The 22,364-nt window shown below is 40.1% G+C and overlaps 2 protein-coding genes across 3 annotated transcripts in view; one reads left to right on the top strand and one right to left on the bottom strand.

Annotated features, from left to right (window-relative positions):
• LRMDA (leucine rich melanocyte differentiation associated) overlaps positions 1-22,364 on the top strand; it is a 1,005,591-nt gene that overhangs the window by 35,857 nt on the left and 947,370 nt on the right. The window lies entirely within an intron of this gene.
• The window catches only part of LOC140705863 (uncharacterized), a 69,208-nt gene extending 46,844 nt beyond the window's left edge, over positions 1-22,364 (bottom strand). For both annotated transcript variants that reach the window (XM_078391080.1, XM_078391082.1), the window contains exon 1: positions 1-22,364. This exon is cut by the window's left edge and continues 35,299 nt beyond it. The gene's annotated coding sequence lies outside the window, so the exon portion shown is untranslated.

The raw sequence follows: 22,364 nt of genomic DNA, 5'->3' as shown, positions 1-22,364 counted from the left end.
CAAAGAGGCTGCTTCTTTGTAGCTCTTTCACCCCAGCAGTTAGAGAGTGTGCGATTGAAGGAGGCTTCAGACTGCCTGGTAAGGTAAGGTGCTGCTTTCTGCTTTTTGAAAACTGTTCTAGGTGGGTTTTGCAGTGTGGTTTTGGGCTGGGGGGTTATGTTTCTGTGTTGTGATGGGTCTTGCACTCTTTGTTTGCTTTTTGGTTCCCCCCCATTTCCAATGAGTCTTGCAGGGTTTGTTTGCTTTTTGGGGTTCCCCCATTTCTGATGGGTCTTGTGGGGTTTGTTTGCTTTTTGGGTTTTTTCCTCCCATTTCCGATGGGTCTTGCATGGTTTGCTTGCTTTGTGCTTTGCTCTTTTTGAATTTCTGATGGGTCTCGCATGGTTTGTTTGCTTTCTGCTTTGTTTCCCCCCATTTCCGATGGGTCTTGCACAGTTTGTTTGCTTTCTTCTTTGCTTTTTTTGCATTTCTGATGAGCCTTGCATGGTTTCTTGCTTTTTGCTTTGCTTTTTTGTATATCTGATTGGTTTTGCATGGTTTGTTTGCTTTCTGCTTTGCTTTTTCCCTATTTCCGATGGGTCTTGCACAGGTTGTTTGCTTTTCTTTCTCCCCCCCCCCCCTTGTCCGGAACAGATTAATTGCATTTCAATGCATTCCTTTGGGAAATGATTCTTTGACTTATGACCATTTCAAGTTACAACCAGAGTTCTGGAACCGATTAAGTTTGTAAGTTGAGACACCACTGTATATCTTTTCACTGAAGAAAAGACATTTTGTTACAGTGTAAAGCAGTGAGTATACAGCTTGTATAACTGTGTAAATGTGTTGTCCCCTCAAAGTAACACAATACACAGCCATTAATATCTAAATGTATGGCAACAAAAGAGAGTGCACCTCTAAGTGACAATGTTGAAATTGGGCTCAAGTAGCCATTTTCCCTCCCTGGTGTCATGAGACCTGTTAGTGTCACAAGTCTCAGGTGTGAAGGGGGAGCAGGTGTAGTCAGTCTCACTCTCTCAGACTGGTCACTGAAAGTTCCACATGGCATTTCAGCAATGAACTGAAATCAGGCAAGGCCCCAGGAACAGATGCCATTCTCCCTGAAATGCTAAAGGCTAACATGGATTGGTGGGCTCCTTTGTTGGCAAACTTGTTTATCCATATCAACAACTCAGGTAAATTTCCCATTGCTTGGTCTGAAGCCATAATAATACCTATCATTAAGAAAGGAGAAAGAGGAGACCCAACCAACTACAGGCTAATCAGTCTACTCTCTGTGCTGGGTAAATTGTACTCTAATCACTTAAATCAAAGACTACTTACTTGGATAGAGGAGAAAAATACCTTGAGAAAGGAACAGGCAGGATTTAGAGAATATTTCTTCCAGAGAAATATATGTCCTCTCATGAAAATGGGCTCTATACTGCATTCATAGACTTAAAATCAGCCTTTGATTCTGTCCCAAGATACATTCTATGGTCAAAATTATACAAAGCCTCTATAGATAAGAAACTCCTATATCTTATTAAATGTCTTTATCAGGGCACCACACTCCGTGTTAGATGTGATACATAAGGAAACCTGACAAAACCTATTCAGGCTAATAAAGGGGTTCGACAGGGCTGTATATTAGCCCCCACGCTATTTAACCTGTATTTAAATGATCTGTTTGGTGGTGTCTTGGAACAGACTTCCATCCTCCTAGATTGGCAGAGACCAAATGCCCCCTACTGCTTTATGCAGATGATGTGGTTCTTCTGTCGCTATCAAAAATAGGACTTAAACGGCTGATCCACACATTTATGAGCTACTGTGAGAACAACCAATTGGTTATAAATTTTGTTAAAACCAAAATTATGGTTTTTGCTCATTCTGTAACACCTAGAAAATGGACAATTAACGGTTCTTGCATTGAGTGAGTAAAACAGCTAAAGTATCTAGGTATTACATTCCACCATAAACTTTCCTGGGCTGCCCATAGACAGACCATAATCCAAGCAGCCCAGAACATGCAGAAAGCTATCTTGCATTTTCTCTTTACTAAGGGGGGACAATTTATACCAGCTGTTATTCAAGTTTTTAAGCTCAAGATTCTGCCCCAACTGTTATATGGTATTGCAACTTGGATGCTAGGATTTCACAGAAGTATAGTGTTCTTTCAAATTTTCTAAGATCCATTCTGGGAATGCCAAGATGCATCCCTGCAGCTGCTTTAGGATTAGAGACTGGTCTAACATCACTAGAATGCAGTGCGTGGGCTCTCTACTTTTAGATTTTGGAACAAGGTAATACATGCTAATCCATCTATGGGATATCTTAACCTTCTACAGAAAGGTGTCCATAACAGCTCATGACTTAAAGCTTTTCCAGCCAAACTGCATGCATTAGGGCTCTCTTTGGACTTTCTTTATGCCCAGGAACCAAAGGCAGCCAACTCTATCTTAGAAAAGCAGATCAGGGACATCGACTTCCAGTATTCCATTTTAATGGCTCACAAAACATGCTCCGTGTTGCACCTTGGCCTGAACTATAATTTCTCCCAAAGTGCTAGGTATTTAGAGAATTTGATTACCCCAAAATACAGGCAAGTCTCCTCAAGAGCCTGATTTAAATGTCTCCAATCTGCAATTTTAGGTGGGTGGTATTCTGGCACCCTTTATGAAAAAAGATTGTGCCCTTCTAAGGATAGAGAAATTTAAACTTTGAAACACGTCCTTTTGGAGTGTAATTTTTACAGAAATGAGCTTATCAAATTCCTCAAGCCCATAATGACTGTCTTCCCAGGTAGGACTCTGATTTGGCATACAAAATATTAAGTGACACAAACAAGATAACCACTGAATCAGTGGCCAAATTCCTTCTCTCTGCTCAAAGAATATGAAAAATAATCTTGACCTCTACCTTTGTTGTTGTTTAGTCGTTTAGTCGTGTCCGACTCTTCATGACCCCATGGACCAGAGCACCCCAGGCCCTCCTATCTTCCACTGCCTCCCGGAGGTCTCTCAATTTCATGTTGGTTGCTTCGCAGACACTGTCCAGCCATCTCATCCTCGGTCGTCCCCTTCTCCTCTTGCCGTCACACTTTCCTAACATCAAAGTCTTTTCCAAGGAGTCTTCTCTTCTCATCAGATGGCCAAAGTACTGGAGCCTCAGCTTCAAGATCTGTCCTTCCAGTGAGCACTCAGGGTTGATTTCCTTTAGAATTGATAGGTTTGTTCTCCTTGCAGTCCAGGGGACTCTCAAGAGCCTCCTCCAGCACCACAATTCAAAGGCATCAATTCTTCGGCGGTCAGCTTTCTTTATGGTCCAGCTCTCACTTCCATACATCACAACAGGAAAAACCAGAGCTTTGACTATTTGGACTTTTGTTGGCAAGGTGATGTCTCTGCTTTTTAAGATGCTGTCAAGGTTTGTCATCGCTTTCCTCCCCAGAAGCAGGCATCTTTTAATTTCGTGGCTGCTGTCTCCATCTGCAGTGATCATGGAGCCCAAGAAAGTAAAATCTGTCACTGCCTCCATATCTTCCCCTTCTATTTGCCAGGAGGTGATGGGACCAGTGGCCATTATCTTAGTTTTTTTGATGTTGAGTTTCAGGCCGTTTTTTGCACTCTCCTCTTTCACCCTCATTACAAGGTTCTTTAATTCCTCCTCACTTTCTGCCAGCAGAGTGGTATCATCTGCATATCTGGGATTGTTGATATTTCTTCTGGCAATCTTAATTCCGGCTTGGGATTCCTCCAGTCCAGCCGTCCGCATGATGTATTCTGCATATAAGCCGGGGGACAATATACAGCCTTGTCGTGACCTCTACCTAACCCCGTCATAAAACACAAAACAAAAACAAAAATAAAAAATCAATATATGGGCAATCTATTTTATCAATTTTCACTGTTTTAGCTGTCTTGAAATATTTTAATTGCTTCCATCTATTTTAAATATTACATGTATGTATTTTAATGGGTTGGAGACTGCAAATAAAGATTGGTTGACTGGTAATGAACTATCTGAGGATCTGAAAAAATGCATTGTTGCTTTACATAAAGATGGCTTAGGCTATAAGAAGATTGCCAAAACCCTGAAACTGAGCTGCAGCACGGTGGCCAAGATCATATAGCAGTTTAACAGGACAGGTTCCACTCAGAACAGGCCTCGCCATGGTTCAGTGCCTGTACTCAGTGTCATATCCAGAGGTTGGCTTTGGGAAATAGACGTATGAGTGCCGCCAGCATTGCTGCAGAGGTTGAAGGGGTGGGGTGGGGGGGTGTCAGCCTGTCAGTGCTCAGACTATATGCTGCACACTGCATCCAATTGGTCTCCAGGGATGTCGTCCCAGAAGGAAGCCTCTTTTAAAGATGATGCACAAGAAAGCCCGCATATGGTTTGCTGCAGACAACAGACTAAAGACATGGATTTCTGGAACCATGTCCTGTGTTCTGATGAGACCAAGATAAACTTATTTGGTTCAGATGATGTCAAGCATGTGTGGCGGCAACCAGGTGAGGAGTACAAAGACAAGTGAGTTGTGCCTACAGTCAAGCATGTTAGCGGGAGTGTCATGGTCTGGGGCTGCTGGCACTGGGGAGCTACAGTTCATTGAGGGAACCATGAATGCCAACATGTACTGTGATATAGTGAAGCAGAACATGATCCTCTCCCTTCGGAGACTGGGCTGCAGGGCAGTATTCCAACATGATAACGACCCCAAACACACCTCCAAAATGACCACTGCCTTTGCTAAAGAAGCTGGGGGTAAAGGTGATGGACTGGCCAAGCATGTCTCCAGACCTAAACCCTATTGAGCACCTGTGGGGCCTCCTGAAGTGGCAGTGCGCAAGGTCTCTAACATCCACCAGCTCTGTGACGTCATCATGAAGGAGTGGAAGAGGATTCCAGTGGCAACCTGTGAAGCTCTGGTGAACTCTATGCCCAAGAGGCAGTGCTGGAAAATAATGGTGGCCACACAAAATATTGACTCTTTGTGCCCAATTTGGACATTGTCACTTAGGGGTTTGCTCACTTTTGTTGCCAGCAGTTTAGACATTAATGGCCTTGTGTTGCGTTATTTTGAGGGGACAGCACATTTATGCTGTTTTACAAGCTGTATACTTATTGCTTTACATTGTAGCCAAGTGTCATTTCTTCAGAGTTGTCACATGAAAAGATATACTGAAATATTTATGAAATGTGAGGGGGTGTACTCACTTCTGCTATATACTGTATTCCGTTCTCAACAGTGCTGAATGTGCAGCCACCAGAGTCTGGCTACTGGGCATATTCCCATTATCAGCTCATGAGTTCACCAAGTATGTATATGTGTAAGGTTTGATAACTTCTGCTTCAAACATGCACTGCGAATGATAATTAAAGGGCTACAGAACATACCCTGTTTCCCTGAAAATAAGACCTAACCTGAAAATAAGCCCTACTATGATTTTTCAGGATGCTTGTAATATAAGCCCTACGCCCAAAATAAGGCCCAGCGAAGTGAAACCCCACCCTCCACCATTGTGCAGCATTATTCAGCAACCAGAAGAAGAAGTGACTGTAATTGAATAAATGTAGGTTGCTGTACATGAAGAAAGTAAAATATCCCCTGAAAAGAAGTCCTAATGTGTTTTTTGGAGCAAAAATGAATATATGCAAGACCCTGTCTTAATTTTGGGGAAACACGGTGTCATACAGAAAGCCAGACTAGATTCTGATGCAGGAAGAGTGAACATTGGTGGAAGAAATATCAACAATTTAAGATATGCCGATGACCCCATTTGAAAATAGCAATGATTTGAAATGACGTTTAGTGAAAGTGAAAGAAGAAAGTGCCAAAGCAGAACTGCAGTTCAACATTAAAGAAACAAAAAAACATTGTTACATAAAAACTATCTAAATTTAACGCTGAGAGTAAAGAAATCGAAATAGTTAGAGATTATGTATACTTTGATTCAATCATCAGGCCAAATGGAGACTGTAGCCAAGAAATCAGAAGAAGACTGAGATTACAGAGGCCAGCAATGAAAGAACTAGAAAAGATCATGAATAGAGATGGGGACGACTCACCATTTTGGTGAGTCGTCCCGCTTCGTGAGTTGACAACTCATGAAGCACGAAGTTGTCCCCATGAGGTGATGAATAACAAAGTTATTTGTCGATTCATGGGGAGGGTTATTTTAAAAAAACACCCCCACTGCCACCCACCCTGCTTCTACCGCCATCACCTCCACCCCCCCACCGACACCCCCTTCCTATTAAAAAAGCAAACAACCATTCTGCGTAGTGGATGCTGATCAGTTGATCGGTGGCCAATAAGCAGCCAACTTTCCCCACAGCCACCCACCTCCACAGCCTACCCCCACAGGCCCTTCCTCTCCCTACCTTTGGCCCACCACCACTGACACCCCCTTACCTTAATTGCCGCTGCTGAGGTCTTCATCTGGCCTCCCAGTCACAGCATGTAAAAAGGGAGATTGGCTGCCCTTTGCAAATATGGCGGCTGCAGCTTCATTTAGGTTAGGGAAGCTGCGGCTGCCATCTTTGCAAAGGGCAGCCTGCCTTGCTTGAGTGGACGGTCTGGTCCCAGGTGCTGGACTGTTGTTAGGTCCAGCTGCACAGCAATATTCGTATACGAATATCCCCAGCTCTAGTTGCCAGCCCTAAGTTGGAGGCAATTTGATGTTATATAACAACAATAGTTCCAGATGCCTAACACAACAACAACAAATAAATCCCAAAACAGAACTGAAGTTTTCAAGGAAGGATAAAAGGAACATTCAGGGCTAAGGTTCCTGGTAGAATCAACAAGAAGCATGTAAGTAGAGTCTTCTGGATAGTTGAGGATAGAAGATTGCAGAAGGGAAATACATAGTTGCGGTTTTTGAGAAGATGGCAAAAAGAGAGGGTGAGTGAATCTCATGGATTGCTATGGAGGTAAAGACCAGGAATTTATGATGGAGTGGAGGAGTGGGAGGAAGCACAAAATAGGAGGAGGATGTAGGAATTTCACCGTCCAAGCATGAAGTGTCACGTTGCAATATCTGTTCCAAATAATTTGGACTGACGACAGCAAATGATTATTCGAGAGAATTGGCCAGTGTGTTCAAGAGCTAGTAGAACATATGCTATGTGTCTGAGAGTGAGTGTGCATGTGCTTCTATACCCCCATGGCAGGTTCTGCCAGCTGTCATAAAAATAGAAAGAGAAGACAAATTTATTGGGTACTATTTGGAAACATGTTGGTGGTAATAGCTGAAGCTCTGATTTCAATTATCACCCACTAAATCCAGGCTTAATGTAATATATTTGTAGGCATCATGAATGGGCTTGACATCATGTTTCAAAAATTTGAGCCTGCACTGTGTTTTTAATGCTTTGTTGGCTGTTGTCTTTCACATTTTATGCGTTCACATCTGGCACATAAGCAGCATTGTCCCATGCAAACAGAAGGGAGGAAAATCCCTCTAGCCTTCTTTAGGTCGTGCTCCCCCATCCTTCCTGTAAAGAACTTTTTTTAATACTCTGAAGGAAAAATATTTAAAGAAAGAGCTGTCTCAGATTTGTAACTTTGAGTTGAGTCTCCGTTCTTTGATTTCTAGTTTATAAGTTTTGTGGTAGTAACACTGGCGTTCATGGAAAGGGTACTTAAAACATGCAATTTCCTTTTTGTGTTGGTACTGGAAAGAGACTGTTCACAGTGAAAGGTTTGAATTGCAGAGCACAAAATAAGATACTTTCAGGATGGGAGGTGATGTTGAACATTTCATGGCTCAGGTAGGCTATTGTGGTGCATTCATTCAAAACCTTCTAGAACCTGGAGGAATAAGTTTCTCACATCTTTATTAACACAAAAGAGCATTGGATTCTAATGATTTCAGTCTAGAGACCAGCAAGGTTGCTTCTGCATATGTAGGGACACAAGTCCACTATATCTAACGTGATTCACAGAACATTGCATGGAGGATTGCAATCTTTCAAGATGCCATGCAAGTAGTAAAAAGTCCCATAATTATGGAAGAGTTGTAAATGTACATGTATATGAGGCTCTTCTGGATCTTGGGTGGTGTACATATTTAAATTTTCTGCAAACATTGATTGATTGATTGATTGATTGATTGATTGACTGATTGATTGATTGATTGATTGATTGATTGATTGATTGACAATATTTTTTCGCCGCACCATTACCAATGGCTTCTGGGCGGCGTACAACAATATTAGAACTTAAAAACATTAAAAACATTAAACAGTATTTAAAATAAGTAGACTTTCAATGATAAGTTACTTTGAGGTCGACAGAGAAATATCGTTGGAATAAATTAACAGTAGAAGTTTGCTATGCATCCTCCCTCCCCAGATTTTAAGAAGCTACTTAAAATGGAATTCTTTAAAGTTGCCTTCGATGAATGTGTGTCATCTGATGTCCAACTGTGGTTTAAATTTATTTATGTCAGATTTGGTGAGTCATGTGGTTGAAATATGTTGTTCATTGATTGTTTATGTTTATAATTGTTATTGTACTATTTGTAGTTTGTATATGTTGGTTGTTAACCATCCATAGAGTGGATATCACACAACTGGGCAATATATAAGTTTGTTAGTTAGTTCGTTCATTTGTTCAATCAATCAATCAAATTTGGTCATCGTAATCTTTATTAATGCTTTCTTTTCTCCTTTGCTATCTCCCTTTTTTGCTCCTAGATGTTTGAAAATCTTAATAGCAAAAACAAAGCACACATCCCCCTTTTTTTGGCCTGATATTGAACATATACATGAATTCCTGATGCATGGCTCTTGAATATTTTAGAATATATTCTTGATTCGGAAGGTGCTTCCCAATCAATTGCCTTGCTAGGAAGTCAAGGTTAACAATTGGACCATATCCAATTGCCAGTCCTTACCACAGCAGTCCCATTGAATGAACATAATTTGTTCCCTGGACACTTAGGCCCGATTGATTCATGGAATCTGCTCTTGTTGGGAGTAACAACTGCATTTACCAAATAGTGTTTAGAAGTTTATTAGCATTGTAGCATTAATTAAAAAAAAAAAACACATATTGATAAAATTCATTGGTCATGAGAAGATATTTAATGAATTATGACAAAAGAATCATTTTATCCAAGATCGGCTTGATAATCAGAACCTGATGTTTGAAGCTACAAGATGAAGGTTTTTAACAGTGGATATCGAAGATGCATGGGATATGAGATATTTTAAACAGATTGGAATATCTTCTGAAGGCACAGGAAAGGCTACTTCAAGTCATATAATTTATTTATTTTTTTTGCTTTACAAAGAGAATTGTTTGCTACTGCACCAAACAACCAGAATAAAATGAAAAGAACTTAGATGGATGAGTAGAAACAATATCAAGTTATAAAGCTAACATGAGTGCATGTAGGTGCCACTCAGTACTATAACTCTCATTGGATCAGATGCTAGGGGACTCTGATGAAGCACCGTATGTGATGGCAACAGTTGCCTCTGTATGTTGAACTGCACTGGGGAGGGGATCTGTGGCCCTCCAGGTGTTCTTGCAGTTCCCATAAGCACTCATAATAACCCATGCCTGTAAGCAAAAAAATAGTAGTAATTGTACAGTGGGGTCTTGACTTAAGAACGGCTTGAGTTAAGAACATTTTGACTTAAGAACCACTCTCATAGGAAAATACTGACTTGACTTGCATACTTAGATTTGAGTTAAGAACTGAAAAAAAAACCACGTGGGAGGCAGGGAAAGTGCAAAATGTGAACTTTCAGTTAACGGTTGGCCAGTGAAAAGGGTGCCTGTCTGCTTCCTCACTCCTCCCAGCGTTTAGAGAGTGGATTGGGAGTCTTCAGACTGCCTGGTACTGCCTGGACTGTATTTTCCCTGCCTTCCCTGAACCTTTCTTGACCTAAGAAAAAAAGAAACAAAATATCGCCCTCTAATGGTCGAAGGCGGAATAGCAGCTTCCCATTAGTTTCTATGGACGGAAAAGAGCAGATACGGATCAAATGGTTTTCAATGCATTCCTATGGGAAATGCAGATTTGACCTGAGAACTTTTTGACTTGAGAACCGCCTTCCAATACGGATTAAGTTCTCAAGTCAAGACCCCACTGTAGTTCTCTACTTTCCATTGTATCTTAAAGACTGTCAGAGAAACTCTACTCATCCAGCAGCACTGTGACAAACAATATGAGAGTAAGATGGGAAAGGGTTGAGGCTTTGCTGGTGTAGGAACAGTTAAATATGACTGCATTGCTAGTGTCATTTTTTTCCTGTAAAGTAACACTGTGAATATAATGCAATTTATCTTTGTAGTTTTCTTACCTTAGGACTAAACCTTTCATTCCTCCATCAGAGTTTCAGACAAAAGCAAAATTGGGCATTAGGCAACCTCATAGCTAGAATTTGTGGGGGGGAGGGCAAGTTGTTTGGCAGATCTTGGGGGTTGTAATCCAAAAAAAGGAGGAACTTTTACATATTCTGGGCAGCCTGGCCCTCTGTTTTAGATATTCTGCAATGTATAGATGCAGTCTCTACACATGGCTCAAAGAAGCACATGATAATATACAAACATTTCAGTCATAGCAATGAACATCTTCTTGAACTGAAATGTTGCTCACTTCAGAGATACAGTATGTGATGCCACCTTTCTAACGAAACAAAATGGATAAAGTGACCCTTTTGTTTCTAAAGGAGTTATGTTAGCATAGGCATCCTTCAGTCTCGAGAGACTATGGTAACATGCTCTGAATCGAGGAGTGTCCTCTCCAGAGCATGAAGCCCGGGTAAGGTAATATGGAGGATAGGCTGTTACCCAAGCAGCAGATCCCCCATCTCCACATTGCTGAAATGGTCCAATGGAAAGGCAAGAGCCAATACAACTGGTTCCAGCAACGTCGCAGGAGTTGGCAGAATGACACATGCTGCCTTCGGGACTCCAGCTCCGGATTTTGCCTCGAGGTTAACTCCTGAAGCCTTTTCCATGAATGGATATAGCCACAAGGCAGTGGAGGTTTGAAATCGGAGTTTTCCTTCTCCTAGATGGGCTGCCTTCCATGGAGTTATGTTATGTACATATATAATAATTTTGGGTGAATACTAGAATGGATGAGGAAAGACCTCTGGAAACAAATGCAGAAAGGAGAGATCTGCTCATTTTTGACTCTATGTTTCTGCGAGACCTTTTCTTTGCATAGCCTCTATTGGGGATCAGGAGAATGAAAAACTGAAGGCAAGCATCTTGGGGATATTTTTTTCTGCCAAAACTAGGTAATGGTTCTGTTCTGTTTCTCTTTCAACTCAGAAAACTGCTTGTGTTGTTAGAAGAAAAACATGATTTATGATGACAACCACATATTGGCCACACAAACCTTTTATTTGAGGGGTGTGTGTGTGTGTGACTTTTAATAGAGTGGTGTGGTGAAGAAGTAGTGAATCCTTTGAGGTTGGTTTAACTGAAATGCATGTGTTCAAATGTACGTATTACTGTACTGTTGCAACTGCCACTTCCAAGAATTGTAGCCTAATGGTTGAACTTCCATTTCTGATCTCCGTGTATAAACTTATGACTCAAATCTTTACCATATTTAAAGATAGTGAGAGTTATTATGTGCAACCAATTAAATTCTGACTTGGTTGTTGTGGGTTTTTTGGGCTCTTTGGCTGTGTTCTGAAGGACCCTTCAGAACACAGCCAAAGAGCCCAAAAAACTTACAACAGCCATCAGATCCCAGCCGTGAAAGACTTGGAGAATAAATACTGACATCAGAATTTTCTGGGTGTAAAAGCAGTTCTTGTTCTGGGTCTGTGCAGCTTGCCCAAAGCTGCACAGGCTGGTCTTTCTCCTAGGATGCACAGTGGGGAACTGAACTCCCAACCTCTGGCTCCACAGCTGAGGTACCCAACTCCCTGGGTTATCCAGCCAGCTACTTTTCATTACAACCAAGTTGAATATCCTATTGCAACAAGGTTAATGGTAATAGGATGTGTCTAAGAATTCCATGAACTATTCTACATATATTGCTATAAATAACAACAGTAAAATTCTTTCACTCACTGAGGGGTGTGGTGAAGGAACATAACAAGACTATAAAATGTAGAATCAAAAAAAGAAGGCAGGTCTTCTGTGCTATTCACCCAAACTGCCGGATAAATCCTGAGCAATACTCCTTTCGTTCAATTACTTTAGTGGTTTTCCTTCCAGCAATTAAGGCTCAAATCTTACTTATTTTGAAAGAAGACTTCAAATTATTAGGGTTCCATTAAATACTTTTTTCCTCAGGTGGTATTTTTGTGCTTGAAGGGATAATTATAGCCATATAAAACTCACTGACTAAGATTCTGACTATGGCATATGTCATTTCCTTGGCTCAGATTCACTTTTTGGATTTATATGCTGACACACACTCTTATTTTCCTATGGAAACATCCTTTTTTGTTTTTAAGAAGATGAATTATGTTGCTGTTAATATTTTTTGTCTGGGCAGTTAGAAAGGTATTTATGGCAGAAGTTGGAGCAAGTTTCTAAAATACACTAAGCACAATATGAGCCTTTCCCTCCCCTCACCCCAACATTTTGTGAGTAATTTAAATCTCCCAGGAAAGGTAGAAAGTCTTACATGGCTTGTTAATCCCATTTCTTTACTAGAGGATTGTTATTTCACAACAAATGTTGAAAGATGAGATTTGCTCTGAAGACCTTAAAATGTGTAGTTGCTGTACAACAGGACAATAAAACTGGAAAGCAAGAACAAAAGGGCAAAAAGATATAAAGTCTTCTTTTTGTAGCCAGGCAAAAAATATAAAGGTATGTACTGTATATGTGTGTGTAGGAGAAACAATATTCTCTGACAAGATATTTTTACTCCAATTGACTGAACTGAAAATGCAGATTGTTATGTTTCTTTACCAGCTCTTCATTTTGAAGAGGTAGTTTAAACAATTGCATCAAACTGGAATGATTTGACTGAGATCAGTTTCTCACTGAGCCGATTAAACCTGTGGGCTGTAGTACTTCAGACCTGAAGAAGAACGAGAGAAAGGAGGTCATATAGGACTTTGTGGGGAAGAAAGTCTGACTATTAGTGAGTTAAAGAAGAAGTATCGTGGCTGCATGTGCTTGTTCTGCCTCAAAATGGCTTCTTTTTCATATTGGGAAGGAAAAGAGAAGAACTTTAAGTGTTGGGTTAGGGCAGGGATTGGCAAAATGGCCTCCTCCAGAGGTTGTGGGACTAACTCCCCTCAGCCCAGTTCATCATACCAAATGGTGGGATGCTGAGAATTATATCCCAGTGGCATTTGGAGGGTACCGCTTTGCCCACTACAGGTTTAGGGACACTAATTTGTCAAAGGATTAAATTGCATGCTACATTAAGTGCAGAGCATTTAGTAAAAATATATGTTTGGGTTTCCCCCCTCAATTTTACTTGGAAGCAAGTGTGTGGGGTCCAATTGGTATCCAGTCAAACATGTTTAAATGTTCTCCTGGCCAGTGCTTTATAAAAAAGAGAGAGTCCCTTTCCTCTCTACATGAGAAAGAGATAGATTTGTTGTAAATTGCTCTCAAATCACCTCCAGCTTATGGCAATCCTATGAATAAGTGATTTTCAAAATGTCTTGTCCCCTGCTCAGCTCTTGTAAAGTCAAGGCATGGTCTTCCTCTTTTCCTGCTGCCTCAAACTTTTCCTAGCATTATAGTCTTTTCCAGAGAATCTTGCCTTCTCATGATGTCCCCAAAATATGACAACCTCAGTTTCATCAGACAGTTCAGGCTTGCTTCTTTCTAGGATCCACTTGCTCATCTTTCTGGCAGTCCAAAGATAGATTTCTTGGGGTAAAAATACTAGGAGGGTAGGTGTGATCCTCCCCTAACTGGATGCATTGCTCTGAATCAAACTCCCCATGCCCACCTAAGAATTAGTGGAGATTGCAATTTGGAGATCTTGGAATGGAAAGAGACTGGTTCATTCATCCATAAACTGAACACAATAAAATGAAGGGTATTTATTAGGTTAATATAAAAATGGCACATCTTTTGTGAACATATTTTTTCCATTGGTTAGCATGAATCCCACCCATTTGTGCAAAGTACTGCGTATTATGATCACTGCACTGCTCAAAATGATGTGTCCAGAATTTAATAGCTGACAGAATTTCATATGAAAGAGAGAACATAGATACCCTCAAAGGGACAGGTACATGTACTTGTAACATCTCTTCTCACACCAAGGATTGCTGCTTGAGCTTTTACCCCCCCTTCACTGTCTCCTTTTATTTAATCTTCAAAAACTTGCCCTAATGCTGAAGCAAAAAAAAAACCAAAACCAAAACCTAAAATAAACTTAGACCCAAATTCAATTGGTAATCCCAAATTGAAACAGTGGGATGAACAAAAGTATTTATTCACCTTTCAATAATTGATTCAATGAGTATGTCATAGCTTGGATTATGAATTGGATTTAGGTGCTAGTAGGTAGCACCCTCTCCATGCTTAGATGAACTCTGGGTACCTTGATGCAGCTAATTGTGGCTAATTGACCAGATGCTGGGATGTGCCTCAGTTGTTTAGTTGCACAGAAATCAGATGTGTGCAACCAGGTTGCACCCTGCTGCCTCCTTAGTTAGCTGCAATTAGCTGCAGCACAAACCTTCCACAAACATCAATAGGACCCCAGCCTATTTTTAATAAAATGTTTAAGCCTCTCTTTCTCGATAGATCTGACTTAACTTCTAAATTTAGATATATTGTTTACAGTATTATAGAGCCGATATGAAAACGTCTAGATTGCACACATGAGGGATCAAAATGGAACAGGTTCCTTCAAGGTAGAACCATTTTTGGAAAATCTTTATTCTTTCATTTTGCACTGGAAGTATATTAGGTGAAATAGGTCATACAGCTGCAAGATAGCAAAGGTTTGAGAATGGGAAGTTAAAAGTAAGTAGAACAACACTATGGTGGACAGGTTGCAGTAATCTCTCTGCCCCAGGCATTATTGTATGTTTTGGTTAGCAACAGAGTTATCTTGGATTTTGGAAGGGAGAAGAATTATCCTCATGACAGGAATGCTCACTCAACCTCTATGGAGGCATATTAATTTTTATTTTGGTAGGTGCATGCAGTTGAAAGTTTTAGGCTCTGGACATAAAAATCGTATAAAAGCAATTTAAGTACATAAAAAAGTAATTAAATGAAACTGACATGCTGTGCTGAAAACGTAATGTTCGGGTCAGTCCTTTAAGGGTTCTTGTAGAAAGTGGTCTTCCTTGAGATTTGTAATGTGTTCCTTTCAGCTGTTTGAATGTGTGTCAAGCACTTTAAAAAATCATATGGAACAATGCAACACTGCAACGTTAACACCCCCATTGAGCCCGAGCAACACATAGATGAAGCAGTTGCTTGTGTGCCGTCATTAATGAACAGTATAATTCATGAGGAGTGCATTGGAATAATTGCCTGGCCCCTAATTTTAAAGAATAATTGACTTTGACAGAGCTCCCTTCTACTGTGGTCAGCCTTGTCATGTTAGAAGTAATTATTATTCCTTTTCTCTAATTATGTTTCCTGCCTTTGATGTGTTGTTTCGTTATGGTAACAAACTAGACAAGCTGGCCAGCAGGGAGACTTAACGCACTTGCCTAAGTGAAAATTATGCTATACTGTTTCTCTTATGGCAGAGAGGGAGGAGAAATCTGCCCTGGATGTAATTCCTTTAGTTGGAATCCTGGAACTTCCACTTCTTTCTTCTGTGATTGCTTATTTATAATATTTAGACCCCGCCTTCCTCCTTAAGAGGAGATGAAGCATTACACCAAAGGCAAACATTAGTTCCACATGTGCACCTGTCCATAAATGCACATGTACTGATTTGTTAAAATGTTCCTGTCACACTTTTCCATAAACACTTACGGCAGCCTTCAGTGGCATAGTATGTTGTCAAGCCTTGTGACTTGGTAAGCTTTGTGTCTGATGATGATCGCTGATCAATATTAATTCTTAGAAGGGCAGACTCCTGTTTGTTCCTTCTGTTCACACAACTGGCCGTTGTGCATGTGACTGGAAAAATTCCAAGCTTCCAAGGTATCCAGTAATACCTTCTTGTGCATACTCAGAGATGGTGCAACAGTTTGCACTGTGGGCCATGATGCAGGTAAAATAGGAGTTTGCACAGAAGGTCTATAATGGAGACACTTTTAGAATTGTCATTGTAGAAGGCCTGTAAATGAAAACTATCGCAGTATGTGCCCACCCACCTCAATGTATTTCTGTTCAGTAACTTATCCCTGGTTGCATAGGAGGTGATGGAGTAGTCTAAATCATATATAGGGCTATATAAAATGAAGCTTTCATTTCCTTACAACTTGTGCCATCATTCTTTTGCTAGTAGGGAAAGTTTCGTTTTCACATGAATATAGTTATTTGTGTTCTGCTTTTGTGAATTTCGTATCATAGTTAAATGTCACTAGGATGAGTAACTGCATCATGCCTTTTTCCTAGAGGGCCAGCAGTCCTTACAAGTAGATGCTAATTCTGTTGTATATCACAGTCCAAGAATGAATTTACTATTTTTTTTTTTGCACAGTACATTACATATGTGAAAAATCATAAACTCTGAGGGCCTGAATTCAGTGTAGCTGGTATTGCTTTAGCCCAGTGCTCCACATGTAGCTTTGTGTGATGAGCAGTTTGGACAAGATACTCCCTTACTTCCAATAAGTCCCTTAACTAAATGAGCAATGTTAGGGCTTAAGTACACATTATGATTTGCCTCTTGTTGTTGCTGTATGGAGAAGTAATTGCAGTTTACACCTTAAGGTATGGTGCAAGCTCTGTCTCAACAAAATGACAACCAGTAATTTACTAGTGGTACGTGATAGTCTCCTGAGGGGTAACTGTAGCCTGCCACGATATAAAGCAGCAGTGACTCCAGAATGAAACTAACTTTCCCTGGGGTAAAGAATGCAAAGATTTTAACACTCACAAGCACATAAAACAGAGTTGCACTTCTTACTCAGCTGTGGTATGAAGTATCCAGTTGAGCACCAGACTGGGGAAATTATGCAAGCCGTGTGTGTATAGCCAGCCAAGTGCTGTCAGTTGGCTGCCTCTTTAATGCCAGAGCTATGCAGGCAGCACCAGATGAATTCTGAACTTGTGGTTCTGCCTCCCTACTGTCTTGGTGGCCCTTTGAAACTTGCAGACCATAGAGAGTGATGTGATAGCTTCCACTCTGAGATAACAGCTACTAGAGCATCCCTTTTTATTTGACTACTCAGAAATCAAGGCAGAACTCCCAGACGATTCTTTCTCTCTCTGGTAAGGATGCAAAGAAGATGAACACAGAGTCAGTCAGTTTAGCATGGGGGTAGAAACAAGTTTGGCCAAGCTCCCCTCATGTTGCCCTGTACCACCAGGTTTTCAGAGAGCTGTGAGAGGAACATGGAAACATAGAAAACTGCCTCATACTGATCACCTTGTGGATCCATCTAGCCAAGTATTGTTGACTCTGACTGGCACGAGTTCCCTAGGTTTTCAGGCAGGATTGTTTCTTGGTCATGTCTGGAGAGCTTTACTGTTTTCCTGGTGGTCTCCCATCCAAATGCTAACCAGGCCTGCTTCTGCTTAGTTTCTGAGGGCTTTGACAAACCCCACAGCTCCTTTTGTTTTTGCAAAGGCTACCCTGAAAAGAAAATAATATAGTACGGCTGAAGTGGGGGTCGGAATATGTCAAGAGAAATGAATGGAGCTCAGTGAAAGGAACAAGGGACTGATGGCAGTGAAAATAATATATGCGAAACGCCCTGTGCAGCACTGCATTTAGGCTATGGTCTCCCCAGACACGCTGTTATTGACCTGAAAATTGCTGTTCTCCATCAGAGACATTTCAGAGGGAGACTCCTTTCTGAAGTAGCTTTGGAACATATAATGAGGTTTGATTCTGTTTGTTTGTTTCTGAACAGAGACAATTGCCTCCTGCCCCACTGCAGGTGTTAATTTACTCAGCCACACTAAGATGGTTAATTACTCTGTGTTGGAAATTGTCACCATGCTGATTGTACATACATATAAATGCAAATATGTGTGTCACTGACTGTAACTCTTTGCATTTTGTTGACATCTAACCCCATATCCATAATTGCTCACCACCCAACCATCGTATAGAACTTGGGAAACATACTTTTTTTGAGGGCAGTTCCCAGAATTCTCCAGCCACCACAGCCACTGGTAAGGCTTTTACGAGTTTTTTTCTTTTCTGTATTTGATGAAGTGGACGCTAGTTCACAAAAATGGATGCCATCACAAATTCATCAGTTTCTAAAATGTACCTTTTGAAATATAATATGAATCTTTCCATGTTATATTTGTTTTTAACCTGACTGCCTAAACATTCCTATGCAAGTTGGTGTAGTTTTAGATGGAACGATTGAAGCCATATATGATGTTATCTGGAAATCCTATTTACATGTAATACTTGCTTTATGTGCAATGTGAAAGTCTCTTCTGTTATGCCTGTCTGTTTGTTTGTTCATAGGAAGACAATCCTGTGGCTATTAGTCATTCCTTGGGCCTTTAAGCTGTGGAAACGAATTTCATTCTGCTTTTTCCCTACAAAATGTGAATGAACGTCAGTCTTAAATGCTCTAGATTTCTGATTGTTTGCTGCTAGCTGAGTGATTCTTAAACAGCCACATCTTCAACCTGCCTTGTTGACTACTTGTCTCAACATGCCTTACTTTGGCTTCAAGTCCTATTGATGAAAACAGTCATTTCCCAGTGTTTTCTTTTTAATTATGACTGATAACACCCTGTTTCCTTCTTTCTGGTATAATTTCTCAACTATATTTTTAATCTGTTCTGTTTATACTAAAATAGTTTATGGTTTATCCTGGAAAACAAATGGCTGAAAGGTCTGGATCTGTTATACACTTATACAGTAAAATCAGATGAAATGCTTTGATGGAGTAATGACACCAAGAGTTTTGGCTGTTTTCCTTTAATGGTTTATATTTACAAGGTCTACTCAGTTTGAACTAGTAGCTTGGTGCTACAGAAAAGGGCCTCAGACAACAACAAAGGGTCTGAGGAAGTAGAAAGCTCACACTAAAATATAGCAGTTAGTCTTTAAGGGGCCACAATGTTTTTGTCTTTTTTTATTTTCTATTTTTCTTTTTTTTCTTACCTGACATGTCAATACAGACTGACACAGATACCTGCTCTAAGAAAGGGCCTGTGTCACTTCTGGTTCATGTGCTCACTGTCCAGTAAACTGGGTTTTAGTACAGATTCTCTAACTTATATGTAGTGTATATATATGTATGTTAGAACACACACACACAGACACACACATGTATGTATGTGTTCTGATAGACGGACAGACAGACAGATACATGTATATGTATATTCAAGGCTGTATATGTACAGCAACTGGATTGTGAAGAAAGCTGCCAGAGGGGGGAAAAAGCGGTATGAAAGGAGAGCTTTACCGATATCATGGACTGGTATCTGTAACAACAAATAAGTAGGTTCTACATCAGCTCAAGCCTGAATTATCCCAAGAAACAAAAATGGCTAACCTGAGGCAATCATACTTTGGACATGTTGTGGGAAGACAAAACTGACTGGAAAAGACAATACTCCTAGGAAAAAGTCAAAGATTAAATAGATGAATGGACTCCATAAAGGAAGCCACAGCCTTGAATTTGCAAGAGTTGAGCAGGACTGTTAATGACAAGACCTTTTGAAGGTCACTCATTCATATGTTTGCTATATGTTCTAAGCAACATGACGATCGACGACAACAGTGACATTAATATTCAAAACTCTGATAGCATTGTTGAAATACCTGCATAGCCAAATTTACAGAACTATATTTATACACATTATTTCTACACTTGTAGTTTCCATCTTATTTCTTTAAGGAGTTCATATTAATGTTTGCAAAATCATCCAGTTTTCTAGGTATGTAGTGCAACACTCCTGTAAGGTGGGTTCAACTGAAGGACAGTAAGTTGCTCAAGGCCATTTCTGGGTTTCATAACTAAGCTGAGATATAAACTCAGATGGTCCCTGCCCATGCTTTCCCCTTGCCATTCTATCACACTAGGTATAGGGAAACAGTACATGTTTGCTTCTTATGCAGAGGTTATAGGACAAACAGTCCAACTAATCAAATTTTAGCCAGTTTAGGTGGGGCAGAAGTAGTATCTAAATAATTAATCAGCTGTCTCTCTTTACGGTGACTTTCTTCACTTAAAGATCAGTACATCTCCTCCTGGCCGCTGACAATATATAGTTGTTTCAGATCAGTGTTACTTACTTAACTGAGCTTTTTCCAGTAATGGAGCTCTGTCAGCAAAAAGTGTATGCACTGCCAAATGATGAACGATGGATTTCTGTCAAATGGAAACTTGAAAGGTGCATTCCATCGTTAGACAGATTAGCCTGAACTGGGAGTTCAGAGCTACTCAAGTGTATTTGTGTCAGTGAAAAGGTATGCCTTGGTTGTGTGAGGTTGGGCAAGGGGAGGGGGATAACTCCTTTGCAGAAAAACTATGGTGTTTTTTTTCCCTAATCTAGAAAGCAAAGATTCCTGGCAGTTGTGTAATTTGTGAGGCTCCTTTCATTTCAGTCCATCTCTTCCTAAAACCATTTTAGAAGGCAAATATATTAGGACTTTTGATTAATTCCTGAAAGTGAAATATATTTTGAAAGTGACACAAAATCTAATAAGACAAGAATGTGCCTCTAGCCCTATAAAATCATACTCTGAAGCATGTAAAGCCCACACGTACTGGGAGAGCATGCTAATCTTGTCCCCTCTCTGCTGTCTGGAATTCATGGAAATACAAGTGTCTGCGTAGCCTCTTGATGGGAGGCCTCTCGGTTCAGGTTTACTAGACTTCTAGTTGCTGAAGGAATGGGTATCTCAGCCATGGAGCCCTTCATTCAAAGGGAAGGGGACTATTAATTGTGTGTAGCAAGCACCTCGGATCCTTCCTTTCCTTACAATACATTGCCTACTGAATTTCCTTAAGTTATTTATTTATTTATTTATTTATTTATTTATTTATTTATTTATTTATTTATTTATTTATTTATTTATTTATTTATTGGATTTTTACCCCACCCCTCTAGACAATGTCTAGCTTACAAATAAAACACAGCAATATATACATATGTAAAATCATGAAAATTTACAGTTATTTACAATTATAATTACAATTTGAGTAATTGGTTACCAACCAAGACATTGCCAAGATGGCATACCATAAGAAGAAAGAAAAAGAAAGAGCTAGCTCTGTGTGTGTGTGTGTGTGTGTGTGTGTGTGTGTGTGTGTGTGTGTGTGTGTGTGTGTTTTTATTAAACATATGACTGTTTTCTAACTGAAGACTTTCTGCAGTTTATGAGTTTAATTACAGTGCCATGGTAGCAGATTTGTGCTGAGGAGGAACTGGAGGAATTCCCTTCTTCCATTATAAACCAAATCTTTGAGTGAGGAGAGGGCTGATAGATTCTATGGCAATTTGAGGGGAATTGGTTCAGGAAGCATATCTGAAACCTAGCAGGGAAAAGGACGGTTTTCCAATAAAGGGCCTCCTGTTTAACACTTTCATATGCCTACCACTTTGGAATTTGCAAAATTGCATTTTTCAATGTAATAAAAAGAACCTTTTGAAAAAAGTCAAATGTTTAATTAAACTAATGTTTAGATGCCTTGGCTTATGCTTAGTAGGAATGACTCAGTGTGCTGCACTCACTATGAACTGTATTACACACAAGTTTTTCTGTTATAACATTTCAGTGTTAATGCTATCTAGCCAAAGATGAAAGATAGGACTTTTGTCAGGAAATATTCTGAAAGGTCTTTGAAAAATGGTAACTAATCAGATGTACATGGGTTGTGGCTCTAGTCAGCTTAAACTAGTACACAGCAATGTGATAAAATTCTAATTGAGATATGGTAGTAAATGTGTGTATGTATGTGTGTGTGTGTTTGTGTGTTGACTTTATACAACTGTGTTTCCACTTGTCTTCTAGTTCGTGAAGGAATGGGTATCAGTTAACTTTATGTCTCTAATGAAATGGGATCCCCCAAAATGTACACCATAATAGATGTGTTATTCTTGCCGTTTCTGGAAGTGGGAAATTCATCTACCTCTTGCCTGTCCATGGGGGGGAGGAAATCCTCTCATACGAACCAGATAAGAGGAAGTCCTTTCTACTAGTTTTATTATACAGTGGTGCCTTGCATAGCGAGGTTAATTGGTTCCAAAAAAACCACATCGCTATGGGAAAACATCGTTAAGTGAAACGCGTTTTCCCATAGAGATGCATTGAAAACCGGATAATCCGTTCCAATAGGAACGGATTATCCGGTTTTCT

This window comes from Pogona vitticeps, chromosome 3 (genome assembly GCF_051106095.1).
Source record: "Pogona vitticeps strain Pit_001003342236 chromosome 3, PviZW2.1, whole genome shotgun sequence".
In the NCBI taxonomy this organism is placed as follows: Eukaryota; Metazoa; Chordata; class Lepidosauria; order Squamata; family Agamidae; genus Pogona; species Pogona vitticeps.
The sequence above is the reverse complement of the archived record's forward strand: the minus strand, read 5'-3'. Positions and strand labels throughout refer to the sequence as shown.